The sequence below is a fragment of the Heloderma suspectum genome, chromosome 3 (assembly GCF_057233095.1).
Source record: "Heloderma suspectum isolate Gila_16-S chromosome 3, 16-S_ref, whole genome shotgun sequence".
NCBI lineage: Eukaryota > Metazoa > Chordata > Lepidosauria > Squamata > Helodermatidae > Heloderma > Heloderma suspectum.
The window spans coordinates 2,341,431-2,359,566 of NC_139460.1; the positions used below are offsets into that span (position 1 = coordinate 2,341,431).

Sequence of the window (18,136 nt, forward strand, 5' to 3'; positions counted from 1 at the left end):
GATAGGTATAACTGAGACTTGGTGGGATGACTCTCATGACTGGAATACAGCAGTTGAAGGATATAACTTGTTCAAAAAGAACAGGAGGAACAGAAAGGGAGGCGGGGTTGCACTGTATGTGAAAAATACATATCTCTGCACAGAAATACAGGAGGAGGAGCTTGGTAGCCCCATCGAGAGCATCTGGGTTGAAATAAATGGAGCAAAGAATAAAAGGAACCTGGTGGTCGGAGTCTACTACCGGCCACCCAATCAAGGAGAAGACAAGGATGAAACTTTTGAAAAGCAAATAGCCAATGTTTTAAGGAAGCATGATGTAGTAGTAATGGGGGACTTCAATTTCCCCGATATTTGTTGGGAGACAAATTCTGCAAAACATGGCCCCTCCAGGAAATTCCTGACTTGTGTGGCGGATAACTTCCTCCTACAGAAAGTAGAGGAAGGAACTAGAGGATCGGCTATCCTTGACTTGATCCTAACCAACAGAGATGACTTAGTGGATAAAGTAGCAGTTACAGGAACTCTGGGGGAAAGCGACCATGTTGTACTTGAGTTCTTGGTTCTAAGGGAAGCAAAAGCCGAGTGTACTCAAACGCGTACCCTGGATTTTAGGAAAGCTGATTTTAATAAACTCAGAACAATGATCAGTAAGGTCCCATGGCAAGCAATGCAAGCGAGAAAAGGAGTCCAAGATGGGTGGGAACTTTTAAAAAAGGAAATTCTCAAGGCACAATCACAAACAATTCCAACAAGAAGAAAAGGTGGAAGACAACAGAAGAAGCCAATGTGGCTTCACAAAAAGCTTAGGGATGACCTGAAAACAAAAAAGGACACATATAGGAAGTGGAAAGAAGGCCAAGTAACAAAGGAAGAGTACAGGCAGGTAGCACAGAATTGCAGGGATGGCGTCAGGAAGGCTAAAGCGGAGAACGAGGTGAGGTTAGCGAGGGATGCTAAAAACAACAAAAAGGCTTTCTTCAGCTAAGTGCACAGTAAAAGGCAGAGGAAAGAAAGGGTGGTTCAGCTATTAAATAAGGATGGCAAAATGATAACAGATGACAAAGAAAAGGCAGAGGTGATCAATTCCTACTTTGGCTCAGTCTTCTCCCAAAAGAGGGTCTATGACCCCCCTGGCAAAGGCGAAGTACAGGCTGAAGGGGCAAGATTGCAGCTTGAGATCGACAGGCATATGGTCAAGGAACACCTCATTACTTTGAATGAGTTCAAATCTCCAGGGCCAGATGAACTGCAGCCTACAGTCATAAAGGAACTGGCAGAAGAACTCTCAGAACTGCTGTCTATTCTCTTTGAGAAATCATGGAGGACGGGGGAAGTGCCAGATGACTGGAGGAGGGTTAACGTCGTCCCTATCTTCAAAAAGGGTAAAAAGGAGGAATCTGGGAACTACAGACCAGGCAGTCTGACATCAATCCCTGGGAAAATTCTGGAGCAGATCGTAAAGCAATCCATCTGGAAGCACCTTGACAACAATGCCGTGATTACTCGAAGCCAACATGGATTTGTCAAAAACAAGTCCTGCCAGACAAATCTGATCTCATTTTTTGATCAAGTAACCTCCCTTGTAGACCGTGGGAATGCTGTAGACATCATATACCTCGACTTCAGCAAAGCTTTCGACAAAGTGCCCCATGATATCCTGATGAGCAAACTAGCTCGAAGTGGACTAGATGAAACAACGATCCGGTGGATCCACAGTTGGCTACAGAATCGGACTCAAAGAGTGCTTATCAATGGGACCTTCTCAAGCTGGGGAGAGGTAACGAGTGGGGTACCGCAGGGCTCAGTCCTGGGCCCAGTGCTCTTCAACATTTTTATTAATGACTTGGAGGAGGTGGTGCAGGGAATGCTGATCACATTTGCAGATGACACAAAATTGGGAGGGATAGCTAATACTTGGGAAGACAGAAACAAAATTCAAAGTGATCTGGATAGACTGGAGCGCTGGGCAGAAAACAACAGAATGGCATTTAATAGGGACAAATGCCAAGTTCTGCACCTAGGAAAAAGAAACCAAATGCACACTTACAAGATGGGGGATACGTGGCTCAACCACACTACGAGCGAGAAAGATCTTGGAATTGTTGTAGATCACAAGCTGAAGATGAGCCAACAATGTGATGTGGCTGCAAAAAAGGCAAATGCTATTTTGGGCTGCATTCATAGAAACATCGCTTCCAAATCCCGGGAAGTACTAGTTCCTCTCTACTCAGCACTGGTTAGGCCACATCTGGAGTACCGTGTCCAGTTCTGGGCACCACACTTGAAGAAGGATGCAGACAAACTGGAGAGGGTTCAGAGAAGGGCAACAAAGATGATCAGGGGACTGGAAACAAAGCCCTATGAGGAGAGACTGAAAGAACTGGGCATGTTTAGCCTTGAGAAGAGAAGACTGAGGGGAGATATGATAGCACTCTTCAAGGACTTGAAAGGTTGTCACAGAGAAGAAGGCCAGGATCTCTTCTTGATCATCCCAGAGTGCAGGACACGGAATAATGGGCTCAAGTTACAGGAAGCCAGATTCCAGCTGAACATCAGGAAAAACTTCCTGAGTGTCAGAGCAAGACGACAATGGAACCAATTACCTGGGGAGGTGGTGGGCTCTCCCACAATGGAGGCCTTCAAGACGAGGCTGGACAGCCATTTGTCAGGGATGCTCTGACTTGGATTCCTGCATTGAGCAGGGGGTTGGACTCGATGGCCTTGTAGGCCCCTTCCAACCCTACTATTCTATGATTCTATGATTCTATGATTCTATAGAAACGTGGGCCGCATATCTTCTGTGAACAGATAGGAATTCAAAGACACTTCTGTATCTCAAGCCATGATCTAGAGTGCTTAAAAACTGGATTGAGACCACAGCAATGCAAGCCTTATGAACTTAGTCCAAGGAAAAAGCCTTCAGAAGAAGAGTGAAAAATAAGTTTTATTATATAAAAGTTAAAAGGAAGTGCTTCTTCACACAGCACAGAGTTAAACTATGGAATTCACTACCACAGGATGTAGTGATGGCCACCAATTTGGATGGCTTCCAAGGGGGGTTGGAAAAACTCCTGGAGGAAAAGGTTAGCAATAGCTACTAGTCCTGATGGCTTTGTGCTACGTCCAGCACCAGAGGCAGTGAGCCTGTGTACGCCAGCTGCTGGGGAACATGGGTGGGAGGGTGCTGTTGCTCATGCCCTGCTTGTGGAGGCAGTTGGGTGGCCGCTGTGTGAGCAGCATGCTGGACTAGATGGACCCTGGGTCTGATCCAGCAGGGCTCTGCTTATGTCCTTATGTTAAAAGTTAAGCCTTGATGGCATGGACAGCACAGAACTGCCTTTTCCTGCCACCCCCAGACTTTTATTCTAATTCCATGGCTGCATGAGTGAATCAAGGTGGATGGTTGCCATAGGTCTCAGCAATGGAGGTCTTGGCAATGGAGCTCTTCTCAGGTTTCAGGCTTGGACTCTCTCTGGGACCCACCTCATCCCTGGGACCCTCTCACCCCAACCTCTTTGGACCGCTTAAATATATACCGCTGGAATTCAACCACTGCAGAGCCTGGGTCACAGTGGCAGGCTGGCAGATGGCAAACCAAAGCAAAGCCAGAAAGCAATGAAAGCGGTAGTCTGTAATAGGGAGCAAGCTTGCAAAAGCCAAGAGAGGCCAGGTGAGCCAGAGGGCTTCAAAGGGTGGTCACCCTCTGCCGGCGCAGGTGGCTGCATCAGACAGGCTCATCTGGCTGAGTCACACAGCACAGCCCCAAAGGGGTGCTGATGTTTCAGCGGGAAATGCAGGTGTCTGATTAAGGGCAGCAGAGAAAAAGCGGAAAGAAAAGTACACGGTGGGCGTGAGGATGGGCGGAGAAAGAGCTGCATGCAATCTCTGAATTTTCTAGCCCTTCTGCAGTTACAGCTTTATTCCTTGCCATCCCCAGGTAAGCAAAGCCGCAACTAGACTTCCTTCAGTGCCCCCCGCCCCCACGGCACTCCTTCTTAACAAGAATTCCCCAGACCACAAGACCATCCATTCAGCTGGCTTCAAACGAAGAAGAGCCGGAGGCTGGGTCCCCACAGCTTAGCAAGGAGGACAAGAGGGACCAGAAACACTCAGATAGATGACTTCAGACTAGGGATGGGGGAGAATTTCTCCCCGAAACTTCGGGGGGCCGAGTGCCAACGTATTCGGCCCCCCGAAGTAGTTTCGGGGAGAAATTCTCCGCCCCCCCCGGGATGGGACTTACCTTTCCCGAATGTCGCTCCCGGGGGCGGGTCGCAGCGGCGGTTCGGCAGGGCTCCAACAGGGGCAGCAGCCGATCTTTCGACCGGCTGCCGCCGCCGCCATTCCAAGAAAAGTAAAAAAAAAAAAAAAAACGCCCCCGTGATAGGCTATGTGACGATTAACATAGCCTATCACGGCTAGATTTGCAAAGTCAGCCGTGATAGGCTACGTAAATCGTCACGTAGCCTATCACGGGGGCGTGGTTTTTTTTTTAAACTTTTTATTTTGTGGCCGGGCAAGGCGAGGCGCCTCCTCCCCGGCCTGAATTTCGGCCGGGCGAGGCGGGAAGCCTCCCCCCCGGCCTGAATTTCGGCCGGGCGAGGCGGGAAGCCTCCCCCCCGGCCTGAATTTCGGCCGGGCAAGGAGGGAAGCCTCCCCCCCCGGCCTAAACTTCAGGGGGAGCAGCGAAGCGCCTCCCCACCACCGCGAAGCAAGCTGCGAGACCAGGTAAGTGACTTTCGTGCACCCCTACTTCAGACACATGAGCAGAGAGCCATGAGTTTTGTTTAAGCATGTGCTTACTTAATGGTAAGTAAGTTAGATAATCCAGTTCCATGCTTCACATGCAGGACATTCAGATTCACGATCAGAAAGCAGGAACCACTGGATCCTAGGCTGACACTATAAGCACCATGATGATGGCAATTTGCCTTACAGGGTAGTTATGAGAGGAAGACTTCTTGCCAATCACCTGGGGCCTTAGGGGGGAGGGGCACTTGGCTTTTTGCACACAAACCCAAGTACAGCACACACAGAAGAGCCTCATCAGGTGCAAAGGAATAAGGGGCATAATCAGTCAATAAACCCATCTGTTCCCACAACCCCTTTCCAAAAACTCCTGCAGCTTTTTCCAGAATAAAAATGTGAGGAAAGCATCAGATGCTATTAATTCCACCTGTCATGCCATTTGTAAAGGCACAAGAATCCAGGTATGAAAAAAGGTGATGACTGTAGAGGAAGGAGATGCAAAAGGGAAAGAAAGGAGGGCAAAGCTGGTATATAGCAGGAAAAGGAAGTTGGGGCTGACACCCACTCACCCAGCTATTTTTTAAAATTATTATTTATTACATTTGTATACCACCCAGTAGCTGAAGCTACAGCCCACCTTGACACTTCATGAGTAATAAACCATCTCTCCAGGGCTCTTGCTTCTCCTTTTCAATGAAGAATACACTAAGAATCGATACTTCAGTGCTCCTTTGTTTTATGTTGGCTATTTCCGAAGCATAGCGATGGGCATTTTGTTATGGTTGAAAAGCACCCACAGCTTTACAGACAACACAGACGTAAAAAAATACAGTGCAAACCAGGAAAGTCTGATCCCATTCCAATATGCCAGGGTAGAATATAAAAACAGCCAAAGAGATTGAAGCACTATCTTCCAGAGGTATTTTACAGCCTAATCCAAGGATCGACAACGCAGTACCCATGGGCACCACCACACCCACAGGTACCTCTGCTGGCACCCATAAAATGCCCTGCATCTCTGAAAGGGTTTTCTTCAGGATAAAAGGATTTTATTTATTAAAAAATGTTCAGGTGGTTCAGCTGTCCACTATTTTTATTCCCCAGAATGCTTCTGGGCCCCACATGGCCCCAAAGACTCTCTTATCACGTAGCAATGGTGTGTGATTGGAGGCCAACTCTTCATTTTGATGTGTACCTAGCCACCACCACCTCAAAAAGAATCTGGAAGGGATCCTGTCACCACTGCCTGGTAATGGGTCAGGCTTGGGGAAGGCAGCAAGGCAATCAGAGGAGGGCTAGGGATGACCTGATTTTGGGGGGTGGGAAGGAAAGGAAAGGAAGCAGAATGACCAGAGCTGGGGTAGAGGGGCCTGAAAGGCAACCCAATAGGGAGGGAAAGAAAGCAGGAAGGGGGTATGTGTGTATGTGTTTTGCATATGGTGTGAAAGAAAGGAACAAAGAAAGAAAGTCACAGACTGGTGAGAGTGGATCTTGTGTGTTGGGAGTGTGTGGGGAGGGGGGAGTGTGGGGGAGGAGCTAGGAGTGTGAACCTGAGAGAGAGAAAAAACACAAACTGTGGGTTGAAAGGAGCCGTTTTGTGTTCTGAAGCTCAGATTACACCTCTACCTTGTACTCAGGTTCTTCAGTAAGTCACTTGTTTTTTGCCTCACCATTTTGTGAAATGGGTGTTTATGTGACAGGGCGCACCCACCACGACAGCCATTTTTGAATGGACGCGCGCGCACACACACACACACACACACACACACACAGGACACTCTCAAATTTCCGAATGTGCTGTAATGCCTAATGTTGGGGACCCCTGGCCTAATCCAACAATCACAGGAAATCACACCCATACAGCAGGCCCAGTGGGCCATGGACAGATGTTGACCTAAAGGGGGGAATCTGCATGCCTTTGCCAGATTCTGAGAGGGAGAGAGACCCTTCCACAGCCCTGAAAGAGGGCTTATCCTTGCCCCTCCACACTGCCCAGCTCCACTCTAATGCCAAGATACTGGGTCTTGTCCCAAATATCAGTCAGGATCTACTAGTCCTGAAAATATGTGCTGGTGAAGAGAACTCTAAACATTAGGCATTCCCAACAAATTTCACTTATATAAATTTCCCTCAGTATTTCTAGAGGTGCATTTGTAGTTGAGATATTAAAAAGGAAAGTGACCAGACACCTGAAGATCCATGTTTGGCTGCCAAGCTGATCACACTGCTGGAAGAAAAAGTAAGAAGACTAAAGCGGTGAGTGTTGACCCTCCAGGGAATAGGAGAACATGAAGAGTTCTTGGATGGAATGGTAGAACCGCAGCAGCAAAGTGAAGAACAGAAGCTAGAATCATAGAAGAGCAACAACAAGCTGAGGCAGAAGAGGAAAATGCTGAGGTGAGGAAAAATGAAGTCGAGGATACTCCTTGGAAAAGCGTGACAGTTAGGAGAAGAAGACCTAGAAGCCACCCTGCACCAGTGGAGGCAGTGCAGCTATGGAACCATTTCCAAGTACTTGAGGATGAGACTGGAGGACAGCCTGCAGAGGAAGAATTACAGGGGAACCTGCATGAGAGCGAGCAAGAGGCTAAAGGTCAGTCAAGCAGAGGCAATGAAACCCAGGCCTACATCAACAAGAAGAGTAGTAGTAGAAGGAAACTCAAGAACTTTGGGACTCAGATAGTTTTCTCATCCATCCTTCCAGTAGTTAGAAGAGGGATAGAAAGGGAAAGAAAAATACTCCGGATGAATGACTGGCTACAAAGGTGGTGCTGGCGTGAGAGATTTGGATTCTGGGACCACAGGCTATACTTCCTGGAAGATAGACTGTTGGCAAGGGATGGGTGTGTTGCCCCTGCAGTGGGCGTTGAACTCAGGTTAGAAGTGCCAACATAGTGATAAATCAGACTCAAAGGTTTACTTACGAGGAGTACTTTATTGGGTACCTTACAGCACACAGGCGTACCCAATGGTTGGATCAGACAGCTTCTCCGAACCCCAACCCATCAGCAATGAGGCAGCATAACACTAGCAAGCGCCCCTCGTGTTCATTCCCAGCATAGGCTAGAGTGTTTGGTTCTCAAGCACAGCCATCTGTAAACAAACTTCACTTCCCAGGCAGAGTGCTTGATAAGGCTTTCTACTCATTAGTAAGGAATTCACTGAGAAGGCTCTTATTGGCCTTTTGACTCATCTGCACATACTCAGAGGCCTACTAGCATGGGAATTGCACCAATAATGAACTTAAGCAAGCATTATGACGAATCCAATGTTCTAAAGATCAACACACCACAGGAACCTGGAATGTAAGATCTATGAGCCAGGGCAAATTGGATGTGGTTATTGGGGAGATGTCAAGATTAAATATAGACATTTTGGGTGTCAATGAACTGAAATGGACTGGAATGGGCCACTTCACATCAGATGACCACCAGATCTACTACAGATGACCACAGATCTACTGTGGACAAGAGGACCACAGAAGAAATGGAGTAGCCTTCATAATTAATATTAAAGTGGCTAAAGCAGTGCTTGGATACAATCCAAAAAATGACAGAATGATCTCAATTCGAATTCAGGGTAAGCCATTTAACATCACAGTGATCCAAATATATGCCCCAATCACAGATGCTGGAGAAGCAGAAGTAGATCAGTTCTATGAGGATCTGCAGCACCTATTGGATAATACGCCAAAAAGAGATGCTATTTTCATTACAGGAGACTGGAATACTAAGGTGGGTAGTCAAACGACACCTGGAATTACAGGCAAGCATGGTCTGGGAGAACAAAATGAAGCGGGACATAGGCTGATAGAATTTTGCCAAGACAACTCACTGTGCATAACAAACACTCTCTTCCAACAACCTAAGAGACGACTTTATACATGGACTTCACCAGATGGTCATCACCGAAATTAGATTGACTACATCCTTTGTAGCCAAAGGTGGCAGACATCTATGCAGTCGGTGAAAACAAGACCTGGAGCGGATTGTAGTTCAGATCAAGAAATTCTTATTGCACAATTTAGAATCAGACTAAAGAGAATAGGGAAGACCCACAGATCAGTCAGATATGAGCTCACGAATATTCCTCATGAATATGCAGTGGAGGTGAAGAATAGATTTAAGGGACTAGATTTAGTAGATAGGGTCCCGGAAGAACTATGGATAGAAGTTCACAACATTGTTCAGGAGGCGGCAACAAAAAACGTCCCCAAGGAAAAGAAAACCAAGAAGGCAAGATGGCTGTCTGCTGAGACACTGGAAGCAGCCCAAGAAAGAAGGAAAGCAAAAGGCAACAGTGAAAGGGGGAGATATGCCCAATTAAATGCAAAATTCCAGAGGTTAGCCAGAAGAGATGAGGAATTATTTTTAAACCAGCAATGCGCAGAAGCGGAAGAAGATAATAGAATAGGAAGGACAAGAGACCTCTTCCAGAAAATTAGAAACATCAGAGGTAAATTCCAGGCAAAAATGGGTATGATCAAAAACGAAGATGGCAAGGACCTAACAGAAGCAGATGAGAGCAAGAAAAGGTGGCAAGAATATACAGAAAATCTGTATAGGAAGGATAATAATATTGGGGATAGATTTGATGGTGTGGTCAGTGAGCTAGAGCCAGACATCCTGAAGAGTGAGGTGGAATGGGCCTTAAGAAGCATTGCTAATAACAAGGCAGCAGGAGATGACGGTATCCCAGCTGAACTGTTTAAAATCTTGCAAGATGATGCTGTCAAGGTGATGCATGCCATATGCCAGCAAATTTGGAAAACACAAGAATGGCCACCAGATTAGAAAATATCAACCTATATTCCCATACCAAAAAAGGGAAACACTAAAGAATGCTCAAACTATCGAACAGTGGCACTTATTTCACATGCCAGTAAGGCAATGCTCGAGATCTTGCAAGGTAGACTCCAGCAATTCATGGAACGAGAATTGCCATATGGACAAGCTGGGTTTAGAAAAGGCAGAGGAACTAGAGACCAAATTGCCAATATCCGCTGGATAATGGAGAAAGCCAGGGAGTTTCAGAAAAACATCTATTTCTGTTTTATTGACTATTCTAAAGCCTTTGACTGTGTGGATCATAACAAACTGTGGCAAGTTCTTGGTGGGATGGGGATACCAAGTCATCTTGTCTGCCTCCTGAGGAATCTGCATAACGACCAAGTAGCAACGGTAAGAACAGACCACGGAACAACGGACTGGTTTAAGATTGGGAAAGGAGTACAGCAGGGTTGTATACTCTCATCCTACTCAACCTGTACGCAAAACACATCATGCGATGTCCTGGACTTGATGAATCCAAGGCTGGAGTTAAAATCGCTGGAAGAAACATTAACAATCTCAGCTATGGAGATGACCCCACTTTGATGGCTGAAAGCGAGGAGGAGCTGAGGAACCTCATGACGAAGGTGAAAGAAGAAAGTGCAAAAGCTGGGTTGCAGTTCAACCTCAAAAAAGCCAAGATTATGGCAACCAGCTTGATTGATAACTGGCAAATAGAGGGAGAAAACGTGGAGGCAGTGACAGACTTTGTCTTTCTAGGCGCAAAGATTACTGCAGATGCTGACTGCAGCCAGGAAATCAGAAGACGTTTACTTCTTGGAAGGACAGCAATGACAAACCTTGATAAAATAGTGAAGAGCAGAGACATCACGCTGACAACAAAGGTCCGCATAGTTAAAGCAACGGTATTCCCCATAGTAACCTATGGCTGCAAGAGCTGGACAATAAGGAAGGCTGAGCGAAGGAAGATAGATGCGTTTGAACTGTGGTGCTGGAGGAAAATTCTGAGAGTGCCTTGGACTGCCAGAAGACCAAACCAGTCCATCCTCCAGGAAATAAAGCCAGACTGCTCACTTGAGGGAATGATATTAAAGGCAAAACAAGTACTTTGGCCACATCATGAGAAGACAGGATAGCCTGGAGAAGATGCTGATGCTAGGGAAAGTGGAAGGCAAAAGGAAGAGGGGCCGACCGAGGGCAAGATGGATGGATGATACTCTGGAGATGATGGACTCGACCTTGGGGGAGCTGGGGGTGGCGACGGCCGACAGGAAGCTCTGGCGTGGGCTGGTCCATGAAGTCACATAGAATCATAGAATAGTAGGGTTGGAAGGGGCCTACAAGACCATCGAGTCCAACCCCCTGCTCAATGCAGGAATCCAAGTCAGAGCATCCCCGACAGACGGCTGTCCAGCCTCATCTTGAATGCCTCAAGTGTGGGAGAGCCCACCACCTCCCAAGGGAATTGATTCCATTGTCGTCTTGCTCTAACAGTCAGGACGTTTTTCCTGATGTTCAGCCGGAATCTGGCTTCCTGTCACTTGAGCCCATGATTCTGTGTCCTGCACTCTGGGATGATCAAGAAGAGATACTGGCCTTCTTCTCTGTGACAACCTTTCAGGTACTTGAAGAGTGCTATCATATCTCCCCACAGTCTTCTCTTCTCAAGGCTAAACATGCCCAGTTCTTTCAGTCTCTCCTCATAGAGCTTTGTTTCCAGTCCCCAGATCATCTTTGTTGCCCTCCTCTGAACCCTCTCCAGTTTGTCTGCATCCTTCTTAAAGTGTGGTGCCCAGAACTGGACACAGTACTCCTGATGAGGCCTAACCAGTGCTGAGTAGGGGGGAAAGAGTACTTCCCGGGATTTCGAAGCTATGCTTCTATGAATGCAACACAAAAGAGCATTGGCCTTTTTTGCATCCACATCACATTGTTGGCTTATATTCAGCTTGTGATCAACAACAATTCCAAGATCTTTCTCGCTTGTAGTGTTGTTGAGCCACGTAGCCCCCATCTTGTAAGTGTGCATTTGGTTTCTTTTTCGTAGGTGCAGAACTTGGCATTTATCCCTACTAAATGTCATTCTGTTGTTTTCTGCCCAGCGCTCCAGTCTATCCAGATCACTTTGAATTTTGTTTCTGTCTTCCAAAGTATTAGCTATCCCGCCCCATTTTGTGTCATCTGCAAATTGGATCAGCATTCCCTGCACCTCCTCCTCCAAGTCATTCATAAAAATGTGGAAGAGCACTAGGCCCAGGACTGAGCCCTGCAGTACCCCACTCATTCCCTCTCCCCAGTTTGAGAAGGTCCCATTGATAAGCACTCTTTGAGCATTCAAAGCATTGATAAGCATTCTGTAGCCAACTGTGGATCCACCGGATCGTTGTTTCATCTAGCCCACTTTGAGCTAGTTTGCGCATCAGGATATCATACCCTGAATTTTAGGAAAGCTGATTTTAATAAACTCAGAACAATGATCAGTAAGGTCCCATGGCAAGCGACGCTAACGAGAAAAGGAGTCCAAGATGGGTGGGAGCTTGTAAAAAAGGAAATTCTCAAGCCACAATTACAAGCAATTCCAACAAGAAAAAAAGGTGCAAGACAACAGAAGAAGCCAATGTGGCTTCACAAAAAGCTTAGAGATGACCTGAAAACAAAAAAGGACACATACAGGAAGTGGAAAGAAGGCCAAGTAACAAAGGAAGAGTCCAGGCAGGTAGCACAGAATTGCAGGGATGGCGTCAGGAAGGCTAAAGCTGAGAACGAGCTGAGGTTAGCAAGAGATGCTAAAAACAACAAAAAGGCTTCCTTCAGCTACGTGCATAGTAAAAGACAGAGGAAAGAAATGGTGGTTCAGCTATTAAATAAGGATGGCAAAATGATAACAGATGACAAAGAAAAGGCAGAGGTGATCAATTCCTACTTTGGCTCAGTCTTCTCCCCAAAGAGGGTCTATGACCCCCCTGGCAAAGGCAAAGTACAGACTGAAGGGGCAGGATTGCAGCTTGACAGCGATAGGCATATAGTCAAGGAACACCTAATTACTTTGAATGAGTTCAAATCTCCAGGGCCAGATGAACTGCATCCTAGAGTAAAAAAGGAACTGGCAGAAGAACTCTCAGAACCACTGTTTATTCTCTTTGAGAAATCATGGAGGACAGGTGAAGTGCCAGATGACTGGAAGAGGGCTAATGTGGTCCCTATCTTCAAAAAGGGTAAAAAGGAGGAACCTGGGAACTACAGACCAGTCAGTCTGACATCAATTCCTGTGTCGGCTCTCCCACACTGGAGGCATTCAAGACGAGGCTGGACAGCCATCTGTCAGGGATGCTCTGACTTGGATTCCTGCATTGAGCAGGGGGTTGGACTCAATGGTCTTGTAGGCCTCTTCCAACCCTACAGTTCTATGATTCTATGATAAGTGTGGTTATGTGATCACCCCAAAGGAAGTGCACCCCAAAGTCCCTCAGGGAACTCCTCCCCACTTCCCCTCTGCACCTTTTCTGTGGCATTCCAGTGTGACTCTGTGGAGTAGCCTCCCACCACCCCAGAAGGGTTAGTTCACATGGTAATTATCAGTGCTATCAAAACATTATGTGCCCATTATTTAAATCTCTTCTCATTCTTTGCTGCGCTCTTGCACAACTCCTAACATTTTTGTTGGGCTCCCCCCCCCCCATTGGATTTTGCCTTCAGGCTCTTTTTAGTGGCTCAAATCACAGGCGATGTTATCTCTAGCTGCCAGCTACCACAAGCAGTATTACAGTATAGTAAGTGGGGGGGATTAGAGCAGCATAGTTTGGGTTAAAGAACTTTCCTTTATGTAACTCAGTTTAATAATACTGGAAATGCAGCCAAGAGAGAAACTTATCTCAGTAAGTTGATTTTTTTTTTTTTTAACAGAATCCCACAAAAATGGGGGGGGGGGAGTGAAAGAGAGGGGAGAGAGCCAGCATGCAATCACTCGTTTAACTATTCCTTAAAAGAATACATGTACCAAGCTTTTCTTGGGAGCGTGTCAGGTCCTTTCAGTCAATTTGCTAAGTACAAGAGATAGGTTCACTCCTAAACCTGGATGCCCTGATTTTGGCAATGGCCGGGAGTGCTTTTGCACAGCTGAGGCTAGTGCACCAAATTCCCTTCACTGGCCCAGTTCCTAGAGGTGTCTGATCTGGCATGGTGACACATGCTAAAGGTACATCTCATTTGGATTACTGCAATGTGCTCTACGTGGGGCTGCCTCCGAAGACTGCTCGGAACCTTCAGCTGGTTCAGAATACCACAGCCAGGCTGTTGACTGGAGCCAGGTACAGCACGCCTGTGATGCTGGCTGCCGGTCTGTTTCCAGGCACAATTCAAAGTGCTATGATGCACTAAATGTCTTGGGCCCAGGCTACCTGAAGGTCCACCTTCTCCTCCTGTAACAGCCTGCCTGGGTGCTGCTGAGCATTCCAGGAGACTCCCTTCGCTCTGTCCCACCAACATCTGGGACAGATGGAAGGGTCTTCTTAGTGTCTGCACATACACTTTCGAAGTTCCTATAAGGGAGGCTCGTATAGCCCTCTTACTGATGACCTTCCTCCAGCAGGCAGAGTTTTTGTTTTGTTTTTAAATTAAACAGGTGTTTGGTCTACCGAGCTGATTTATTTGTGTCTGCTACCCTGAGTTTTCACCAGACTTGGTGGTGTTTTAACGCGCTAGAATTTTCGTATGTAGTTATCCGACTTTTTTTGATGATTTCATACAGCTTATGTTAGTTTTTAAAAACATGATTTATTGTGGATTTTATTGATGTTAGCTGCCCTGGCCATTTTTTATGGAAAGGCAGGGTTTAAATGTAACAAACAAGCAAACAAACAAAGGAAAATGCCTGTGGGTACCCACTGCCTTCAGAGTGAAACCCTTCTTTCTTAACATAGCAGTAATTCACACACACAAAGCCCCACTGAGGCCAAGAATTAAGTATCGTCCTACATGAGCAGGACTGAGCCCTTAGCAATCTGTAGTCTGGTTCTAAACTGCCAAACCACTTCCTTCCAACAGACAGGAACCCATGATGCCACAGAGAGGCGTGCCAACTTGACATGCTTAAAAAACCGCAGAGCTCCTTTAACATGTCACACCGCCCCCTCAGAATCTCCTCTAAAGGTCTTTTAAAAATCATACACCCCTGCCCTTGCAAGTCTCCCCATCTTTCCAGTGACCAGTCAGGGTTTCTTATTTGCTCTCTCTTGTTTCCTAACTTTTCCTCCTGCTTCTCAAGCACAATTTTCTCCCCACAAAAAAGCCCTTCCTTTCCATATTGTCACTTCCTCCCTCCTCCTCCTTCCGCATCAACCCTCAGGGCCCACACGTCAAGCCCATAGTGTTAGTGTCACTACATGCTCCACGGCACAGCAACCTGAGAGAGTATATCATGCCAAATCCAGACTGATGGCCTCTCTGGTTTCTTCTACTCCTTTTGGAAGCAGAAGTGGAAAAGAGCCCAGCAAGTGCTGAGAAGCAGTTCATGCAAAAGAGCTGCTGCTGCTTAGTGCATCTCAGGCATACAATCCTTCAGGGGCCACTCTCCTTGTCCACACCCTTTGTGATCCATTGACTCTAGGTCTGGGCCCACTGCCTGAAGCCCAACCATTAACTACACTAAAAACTGCATTCACAAAACCTTATAGCTTTGCAAAGACCAGGGGACCAGAGATTACTGCACCTGCTCAAATATTAAGATCTAGGTGGGATGCCCTCTTGACTGTACCACATTTTCCTGGAATTTGATATGTGGCAACCTGAGATAGGGTGTTCTTGATACAGGCAGTCCAACTGTGGAACACACTCCCTCCCCCATATTTATAGTTGGTGCTGAGTCTTACAAGCTTTACTGCATCATGTAAATTTACTTATCAGTGTTTCTGTTCTCTCCTGTTTTACTTTTTTATTGGCTGATCCAATATGGTTTTATTTTGTTTTATTGGTTTTGTACCCCACTTTGGGATTATTTTATAATGAAAGCAGGTAATGAATTGCATCAATAAATTCTATAAATAAATAGTTACCAACAGGCAAACGCTGCCTGCACTTCACAGGAAAAAATGAGGCCACAGCAATGACCCTGTGAAAACAACAATAGCAGAATGCAGATGGAGGGACCGTGAACAGATTGTTCTCACCCCTGGGAGCATCATCTCCCTCTGGAACAGGGTCACAAAGATCAAGGCATGAACTAAGCCTGTTTATAAGTTGCTGTGAGAATGCTGAGCTCTGTTCTGGTCAACATTCAGAGCTGTCACTTCAAAGAGCCAGTGTAGTGTAGTGGTGAGAGTGACGGACTGGGAGCCGGGAGATCCGGGTTCTAGTCCCCACTCGGCCATGGAAGCTCACTGGGTGACTTTGGGCCAGTCACAGACTCTCAGCCCAACCTACCTCACAGGGGTGTTGTGAGGATAAAATGGAGAGGAGGAGGATCATGTAAACCGCCTTGGGTTCCTTGCAAGAGGAAAAAAGGCGGGATATAAATGCAATAATAAAAAAGGAAAAGAGGGAGCAGTTGGAGGGTGTCTAGCAGATCTCTCTTGGCCTTAAGGATCTTTGGTGAGACACCACTACTACCACAATAGTGGAAACTAGAGGGACTACAGCAACAGCATGATAACTTCATGGCTACTTATCACTATCACAAAATAAGGTGAAAGAGGCTATAGCTCTTGTGCTGCTAGAGCCTAATATGCTTGCAAAGTTGAAAAACCATTTGGTCCATTCCCACGCTTTGCAGAAGGTAGGCAATCCAAGAAGTCACCTTTCCCAGCATACTTCAAGGTTGGAATTTCAAGGAGGCTACCCTCAAGCTTCTTGTTACCCTCTCTCAACATCCTCAGGAAACCCTAAAAGCAAGTGACTGTCTAGACTCATGGGTCTCAGTAGGCATGTAAAGATGAACCTACTGGATCGAACAAATTTAGTGAAAAGCAATATTACCCAAGCCCAGTATACCCATCATCAGGGCCCTTCTGAAGTCATCTTCAGAAGGACTGGGTCATCTCCTAGATATCATCAATAGTAACCCAAAACGGTTAAGGGACAGATTTAGTCCAACTCTAAAAGCATTCCCTTTTATGGAGTCTTGCAGAACAGGCTGCCCTGCAGTTTCTTCTAACAATAACCAGCATTCTGGAGCGTTCATCGTTGTCTATTCCAAGGGACAATGATGAATACTCCAGAATCCTCATTTCACTATTATAGGTGGCCTGTCAGTAGTCTTGTACACCTTTGGACCATAACACTGCTCTCCTGTTGAACAACTTGTATGGGGCCTACATAAGTGCACGTCTATGATCTTGTGCAAATGGCAGCTGTTTACATGAGCCTCACAGAGGAGAAATATCCTAGGTGGAACATGCCCACAGCATTTTGGAAACATGAAGGTCGAGCATATCTAATGATAAAGAATTCAGTTTGGCGGTTTCTGCTACAAAAAGTCCAAAGAACTGGCTGGAAGCCATTCTAAAATTAAGTAGGTAAGCCCTAGAAAGCACAAGGCAGTGCAAAGAGCACTCAGAAAAATGAAGTTCCTTGGCAGCACAGACAACTACAAGAGCAATGCTTATTTGGAGCTAACTCCCAGGAGTTCCCAGGTTCCACCTAGGCAGTGGACTCTTTAGGGACTGAGTAATTGAGGTCTCTGGCTCACACAGTACAGTCACATATCCCACAGAAGTATAAAAGTACAAAAATGACTGAGGATCACCATTTTAATGGATTTATTACTATTATTAGTAATAATATTGCATTTCTATACCGCCCCATAGCCAAAGCTCTCTGGGTGGTTACAGAAGTTGAAGTTACAGATCCATACTGTGTACTCATAAACATATAAAGCTGCATAAAACTACTGTTCCATCTATCTAACCCACTGCTGTCTATTCTGACTGGCAACAGCTCTACAAAATCTCAGGTCTTTTCCGCCTTATTGCCAGATATCTTTTTGCCTGGAGGTGCCAGGAACTGAAACAGGGACCTTGTGTATGCAAGACATGGGCTCTACCACTGAGCTGTGACCCACTTCTCACTGTTCCCATTGTTACATGCCTTTTAAAAAGGGGATATGGCTCCAACCCTCAAAGCTCCAAAATATCCATGAACTCCAAAATATGCCAGTTAGGTAGGTAAAGCAGGCCCAAACTGCCTTGTTGTCAACTTCTGCAAAGGAAACAGAAAATGCCAGCCTCACCTACAGCACACTGAGCTGACACAGGAACAATGGGAGTGAGGCCAAGAGTTTTCACTATGTTATCAGCAAGTGGCACTTTGCTCCAGCTCAAACAAAATCCACTTCCTTGAAAACATCTTAGCTCTCTGCCTGGCTGAACAGCTCTGCGCTGCAAGAAGGAGTTCTCCAGGGAAAAGTCCAAGAACGAAAGAGATGGAAGGGCAGGCACGCACACAGTTCAAAATGCAGAATTATATTTTCTTAAATTACTGGGTCATTTCCTCCCCCTTACTCCCTGTAAGTATACTATTTGTACAGCGAGAGAAAAACAAACATGCCTGGATCTCCGCCCTGCAGCATGATTGGCAGCACTGATGTACAACTGCTTCTATATGCT

The 18,136-nt window shown here is 46.2% G+C and overlaps 1 protein-coding gene across 10 annotated transcripts in view; it reads right to left on the reverse strand.

Annotated features, from left to right (window-relative positions):
• STIM1 (stromal interaction molecule 1) overlaps window positions 1–18,136 on the reverse strand; it is a 172,528-nt gene that overhangs the window by 97,502 nt on the left and 56,890 nt on the right. The gene's annotated exons all lie outside the window — the stretch shown is intronic.